The sequence below is a fragment of the Panulirus ornatus genome, chromosome 17 (genome assembly GCF_036320965.1).
Source record: "Panulirus ornatus isolate Po-2019 chromosome 17, ASM3632096v1, whole genome shotgun sequence".
NCBI lineage: Eukaryota > Metazoa > Arthropoda > Malacostraca > Decapoda > Palinuridae > Panulirus > Panulirus ornatus.
Window position 1 is genome coordinate 50,164,995 of NC_092240.1, and position 7,500 is coordinate 50,172,494.

Consider the following 7,500-nt stretch of genomic DNA (forward strand, 5'->3'; position numbering starts at 1 on the left):
CTAGCCAGCCAGCCATCTTGCCAGCCAGCCAGCCAGCCAGCCATCTAGCCAGCCAGCCAGCCAGCCATCTAGCCAGCCAGCCAGACAGACAGTCAGCCATCTAGCCAGCCATCTAGCCAGACAGCCAGCCAGCCAGACAGCCATCTAGCCAGCCAGACAGAAAGCCATCTAGCCAGCCAGACAGCCAGACAGCCATCTAGCCAGCCAGCCATCTAGCCAGACAGCCAGCCAGCCAGCCAGCTGTCCAGCCAGTCAGTCAGCCATCTAACCAGCCAGCCATCTAGCCAAGCCAAGGCAGCCAGCCAGCCAAGGGCGTGGCGTTGCCTTCCGCCACCCCAGGCCTCATGTCCTCCTGAGGCGTGGCACACATCCCTTCCCCTCTCTGTGCCACGCCCACAAACCCCACTCCATCCGCCCCTCTCTGTGCCACGCCCACAAACCCCACTCCATCCGCCCCTCTCTCTGTGCCACACCCACAAACCCACTCCACTCCACCCGCCCCTCTCTGTGCCACGCCCACAAACCCACTCCACTCCACCCGCCCCTCTCTGTGCCACGCCCACAAACCCACTCCACTCCACCCGCCCCTCTCTGTGCCACGCCCACAAACCCACTCCACTCCACCCGCCCCTCTCTCTGTGCCACGCCCACAAACCCACTCCACTCCACCCGCCCCTCTCTCTGCCACGCCCACAAACCCACTCCACTCCACCCCCCCCTCTCCTGCCACGCCCCACAAACCCACTCCACTCCACCCGCCCCTCTCTCTGTGCCACGCCCACAAACCCACTCCACTCCACCCGCCCCTCTCTGTGCCACGCCCACAAACCCCACTCCACCCGCCCCTCTCTGTGCCACACGAGAGAGAGACAGAGAGAGAGAGAGAGAGAGAGAGAGAGAGAGAGAGAGAGAGAGAGAGGCCACGGCCTCGTCACGAGTGTGTTACAACTTACCCAGCCACGTGGGGGAGAGCACAGCAGTGTGTGTGTGTGTGTTGTGTGTGTGTGTGTGTGTGTGTGTGTGTGTTGTGTGTATGTGAGGGAAGAGATGATGGTGATGATGATCGGATAGGGTGTGTTCTGAGCAGGATGACGCCGTTGTAGAGGAAGGGAGAGGGATGAAGGGAAGGGAGGGAAGGAGGGAAGGGAGGGAAGGAGGGAGGGAAGGGAGGGCTCCTGCAGCAGGCTGGTATCGATCCAGCTGGGATCTCCCGCCGCCACACACACACACACACAACAACACACACACACACAACACATACACACACACAACACAACACACCCAGCCACACACACACACACACACACACACACAACACACACACACACACACAACACACCCTCTATCCCCATCCACGTCCCTCTCTTCCCCCACACACACACATCCCACTCTGGGACCTATCCCTCATCCCCCAGAAGAGAGAGAGAGAGAGAGAGAGGGACCAGCATCCCCCATCCCACATGACTCGTATCGTCTATCCCTCCATCCCCCCCTTACTTCCCTCCCTCATCCCTCCCATCCCCCCCTCACTTCCCTCCCTCATCCTCCATCCCCCTCGTCACTTTCCTACTCCCTCCCTCCCTCCATCCCCCCTCACTTTCCCTCCCTCCCCCCCATCCATCCCACCCCCTCACTTCCCCTCCCTCATTCCCCTCCATCCCCCTCACACATATCCTTCCCTCATCCTCCCTCCCCCACACTTCCCTCCCTCCCTCCCTCCCTCATCCCTCCATCCCCCTCACTTCCCTCCCTCCCCTCCATCCCCCTCACTTCCCTCCCTCATCCCTCCATCCCCCTCACTTCCCTCCCTCATCCCTCCATCCCCCTCACTTCCCTCACTCCCTCCCTCCATCCCCCTCACTTCCCTCCCTCCCTCCATCCATCCCCCTCACTTCCCTCCCTCCCTCCCCCTCACTTCCCTCCCTCCCTCCCTCCTATCCACGAGGACAGAGAGAGAGAGAGACCAACCCGCATCCCATCTATCCACACACACATGTCGTCTAACGATCAACCAGGCAGACTACAGCCCCCATTTCCTCCCCTAACCCCATCCCCATTCCTCCCCATTCCCTCCAGATACGTCCAGGGCTAGCCCCACCGTGGGGATGGGAGAGGGGGATAGAAAATGGGTGATGGGAGAGGGTTCCCCATCCCCTCTTCGCCCATATATGGCGATGGGGGGGAAAGGGAGAGTGGGTGATGGGGGAGAGGGGAAACAAACCCTTTTAACCCGCTGCGCTCCCTTGGCATGGCGGGCAACGAGGGAAGAGTTAAACCATGCCTGATGGTGGGGGAGAGAGACACATACACATACACACACACACCACATACACACAACACACACACACACACACACACACACACACACACAAGTGCACAGATCATCATGATCATCATCATCATCTCCCGTTACGTGTTCGCTGCCAGACGTGTAACACGTGACGGTCAAATCCACCTTACGTTACCGAGTCTCTCCGTTACGTCACACGGCGCGTGAGTGAGAGAGAGAGACTCTCTCTCTCTCTCTCTCTCTCTCTCTCTCTCTCTCTCTCTCTCTCTCTCTCTAGGGAAGGGTCGAGGGGAGGAGGAAGGGGAGGGAAGGGGAAGGGAGAGGAGGTGATGGGCGGATCATGGAGCATCAAAAGGGAAGGGAGGTGGGAAGGGGAAGGAAGAGGAGGTGATGGGCGGATCATGGCACATCAGAAGGGAGGGGGGGAGAGGGGAGATGGGGAGGGGAAGGAGGGGAGCGATTTGGTAAAATCGTACGACGAGAGAGAGAGAGAGAGAGAGAGAGAAGAGAGAGAGAGAGAGAGAGAGAGAGAGAGAGAGAGAGAGAGAGAGAGAGGGGGGAGGGGGGAAGGCAGGGGGGGTGAGAGAGGGGAAATGGGAGGAGGATTATATAGACAACTGATGATAATAAGATAAAAATGATAATGGGAATGAAGGAAGGAAGGAATGAAGGAATGAAAGAAGGAGCGACGAAAGGAATGAAGGAAGGAGAGAAGGAAGGAGTGAAGGAAGGAAGGAGCCAAGGAAGGAAGGGAGCGAAGGAAGGAAGCAGTGAAGGAAGGATGGAAGGTAGGAAGGAATGAATGAGGGAGCGAAGGAAGGAAGGGAGCGAAGGAAGGAAGGAGCCAAGGAAGGAAGGGAGCGAAGGAAGGAAGGAGTGAAGGAAGGATGGAAGGAAGGAAGGAAGGAATGAAGGAGCAAAGGAAGGAAGGAAGGAAGGAAGGAGTGTATAGAAAATGGGGGACATGATATTTAGAAGCGGAACGAGAAGTGAAGAAAATGGGGGAGAGAAAATTTAGAAGCGCAACAAGAAAATGGGAAAATGGGAGAAAAAAAATTAAGCAAAGAAAATGGGGAGAAAATGAAGACGCAAAGAAAATGGAGGAGAAAATTAAGACGCAAAGAAAATGGGGGGATAGAAAATTATGACGGTATGTTGATATGGCTGCTCAGCAGTGAGAGCCTTGAACACCAATTACATATACAGTAAAATGAACAACCCATTTTCTGTAATTCTAAATGAGATTGCACCAATTCCCTCCCCCCATTTTCTTCCTTCAGCAATTTCTTTCATTTTTGTCCCATTTCTTTCATTTTTTCCCCCTCCAAGCTTCATTCACAGTCGCGGAATTCGAATGAAGGCAGTGTGCAAGCCACGTGGTTACAGCCCCTAAAGCCACGTGGTTACAGCCTCTAAAGCCACGTGGTTACAGCCCCTAAAGCCACGTGGTTAGAGCCCCTAAAGCCACGTGGTTACAGCCCCTAAAGCCACGTGGTTACAGACCCCTAAAGTCACGTGGTTACAGCCTCCCAAAGTCACGTGGTTACAGCCCCAAGCCACGTGGTTACAGCCTCCCAAAGTCACGTGGTTACAGCCCCAAGACACGTGGTTACAGACCCCCAAAGCCACGTGGTTACAGCCCCAAGCCACGTGGTTACAGCCCCCCAAAGCCACGTGGTTACAGCCCCTAAAGCCACGTGGTTACAGACCCCCAAAGCCACGTGGTTACAGCCCCCAAGCCACGTGGTTACAGCCCCCCAAAGCCACGTGGTTACAGCCCCTAAAGCCACGTGGTTACAGACCCCCAAAGCCACGTGGTTACAGCCCCAAGCCACGTGGTTACAGCCTCCCAAAGCCACGTGGTTACAGCCCACCAAGCCACGTGGTTACAGCCCCCAAGCCACGTGGTTACAGCCTCCAAAGTCACGTGGTTACAGCCCCAAGCCACGTGGTTACAGCCTCCCAAAGTCACGTGGTTACAGCCCCAAGCCACGTGGTTACAGCCTCCCAAAGTCACGTGGTTACAAGCCCCAAGCCACGTGGTTACAGCCTCCCAAAGCCACGTGGTTACAGCCCCAAGCCACGTGGTTACAGCCTCCCAAAGTCACGTGGTTACAGCCCCCAAGCCACGTGGTTACAGCCTCCCAAAGCCACGTGGTTACAGCCCCAAGCCACGTGGTTACAGCCCCCAAAGCCACGTGGTTACAGCCCCCAAGCCACGTGGTTACAGACCCCCAAAGTCACGTGGTTACAGCCCCCAAGCCACGTGGTTACAGCCCCCAAGCCACGTGGTTACAGCTCCCAAAGCCACGTGGTTACAGCCCCAAAGCAGTGGTTACAGCCCCCAAAGCCACGTGGTTACAGCCCCCAAGCCACGTGGTTACAGCCCCCAAGCCACGTGGTTACAGCCCCCAAGCCACGTGGTTACAGCCCACCAAGCCACGTGGTTACAGACCCCCAAAGCCACGTGGTTACAACGCCCAAGCCACGTGGTTACAGCCCATCAAAGCCACATAGTTACAGCCCACCAAGCCACGTGGTTACAGCCTCCCAAAGCCACGTGGTTACAGACCCCCAAAGTCAGTGGTTACAGCCCCCAAGCCACGTGGTTACAGCCCCCAAGCCACGTGGTTACAGCCCACCAAGCCACGTGGTTACAGACCCCCAAAGCCACGTGGTTAAACGCCCCAAGCCACGTGGTTACAGCCCATCAAAGCCACATAGTTACACCCACCAAGCCACGTGGTTACAGCCCCAAAAGCCACATAGTTACAGCCCACCAAGCCACGATGGTTACAGCCCCAAGCCACATAGTTACAGCCCACTCAAAACCACGTGGTTACAGCCCCTAAAGCCACGTGGTTACAGCACCCCTAAGCCACGTGGTTACAGCAGACATTGACGCAAGTCTGTAGTTCACGTGGGTACAGCTGGCCACACTGCCATGGTCTGTATGTTGTCATATGTGAGTCCAGTGTGATGGTCCTATGTGGCCATATGAGTAAGGTATGAGGCACGGTCTAATGATGTGTTATGTAGTTATGAGGGACACGACGGTATACGACCCTTAAGTATGACGGTATACGACCCCTTGAGCACGACGGTATACGACCCCTTGAGCACGACGGTATACGACCCCTTGAGCAAGACGGTATACGACCCTTGACCACGACGGTATACGACCCTTGACCACGACGGTATACGACCCCTGTGTGTGTGTGTGTGTGTGTGTGTGTGTGTGTGTGTGTGTGTGTGTGGCTATTCCCTCCCCACCTCAAGGAGGGAAGGCAAGATGAGGGACTTTGGCGTTTCGAACCCGGTGCCTCCAACACCACCCACACCTGGCCAAAACAAGCCTTTTCTCTCTCTCTCTCTCTCTCTCTCTCTCTCTCTCTCTCTCTCTCTCTCTCTCTCTCTCTCTCTCTCAACACACATTCATCCCCCCATGAATAATCTATCTACGATCTATTGCTCATAAACATCCGACGACGACGTAATTGCACGCGAGAAGAAACACTTTTAAAATAAGTATGGTCATCTCAAATTCAAGATCTGTTATTATTAATGGAGGCAGGGAGGGGCGTCGCTGCCTAGAAGAGCGAGAGAAGATATTGCAAAACATGGCTAAAATTAGCGCCAATCATATATATATATATATATATATATATATTATATATATATATATATATATTAATATAATATAGGAAAAGATCATAATTTTGCGCGTGATCAAGTATATTCCTATGAGTCCACGGGAGAATATGAAACACGATAAGTTCCCAAGTGCACTTTCGTGTAATAATCACCTCATCAGGGGAGACACAAGAGAGAAATATAACAGTCAGTTGATATACATCGAAGAGACGAAGCTAGAACGCCATTTGGTAAACATGTGATTGTCCAAGATGGACAACGAGCGTTCATAAACTTATCATTTTACAAATTTTATCAACAATAGAATTATCTAATTTGTATAGACCATCACTAATATTAAGATTATAATTCTTGTGTATCTAATGATAGAAGATTCAATGATATTTCTCTTGGTAATAGAGTTAGAGTTAACAACTGAGATGGCATTACTCCAGTCAATACAATGATCATAGTTTTTAACGTGATTAAACAAGGCATTTGATTCTTGTCCTGTTCTTATACTATATTTATGTTGCTTAAGTCGAACAGAAAGATCCTTACCAGTCTGCCCAACATAGAATTCATCACAATTTCCACATGGCACTTTATAGATGCATCCAGGAGAATTTTCTGGTGAATTCCTGATTAAGATATTCTTTATAGTATTATTGTTGCTGAAGGCAACATTTACATTAAAGGATTTAACTCTATTACCGCGAGAAATATCAATGAATTTTCTATTATCAAATACACAAAGAATTATAATCTTAATATTAGTGATGGTCTATACAAATTAGATAACTTTATTGTTGATAAAATTTGTAAAATGATAAGTTTATGAACGCTCGTTGTATGTCTTGGACAATCACATGTTTACCAAATGGCGTCCTAGCTTCGTCTCTTCGATGTATATCAACTGACTGTTATATTTCTCTCTTGTGTCTCCCCTGATGATGATGTGATTATGACACGAAAGTGCACTTGGCAACTTATCGTGTTTCATTTTCCCCGTGGACTCATAGGAATATATATATATATAATATATATATTATATATATATATATAATATATATATATATATATATATATATATATATCATTGTATATGTGATTTGCTAATAAGGGCGCTCACATGATCAAGTGTTTAAATTGCCTGTCTATTCTCGACTAGTTATGTTGGTTGACGCCTAAACACACACACACACACACACACACACACACACACACACACACACACACACACACACACAGCCACCAAACCAAGACCCGTTTTCTTTACACAATGCTTTCAAGGCATCCTTCAGCACACACGCAACTCACAGCGTTCCAGGTATTCTACTGTACGAAGGTATTGTGTGGAATGGGACGGACCCAAGACCATTGTTGATAGATACCGTATCTTTGTTTTGTTCCCCCATGTGGAACGGAACGAATGGAAGAGCATTAGATATACCTTATCTTTCACATGTTCCCCAGTGTGGAATGGAACGAGCCCAAGTGCCTTATCTATCCCATATCTATGACGTACTATAAACACCCTCCTCCCCCATTTCCAGCAAAGGATGCCACAGATATAG

At 51.3% G+C, this 7,500-nt stretch overlaps 2 protein-coding genes across 3 annotated transcripts in view; both read right to left on the reverse strand.

Annotated features, from left to right (window-relative positions):
• The window catches only part of LOC139754737 (uncharacterized), a 379,522-nt gene that overhangs the window by 182,535 nt on the left and 189,487 nt on the right, over nucleotides 1–7,500 (reverse strand). The gene's annotated exons all lie outside the window — the stretch shown is intronic.
• Nucleotides 1–7,500, reverse strand: part of LOC139754734 (uncharacterized) — a 79,455-nt gene that overhangs the window by 41,330 nt on the left and 30,625 nt on the right. The window lies entirely within an intron of this gene.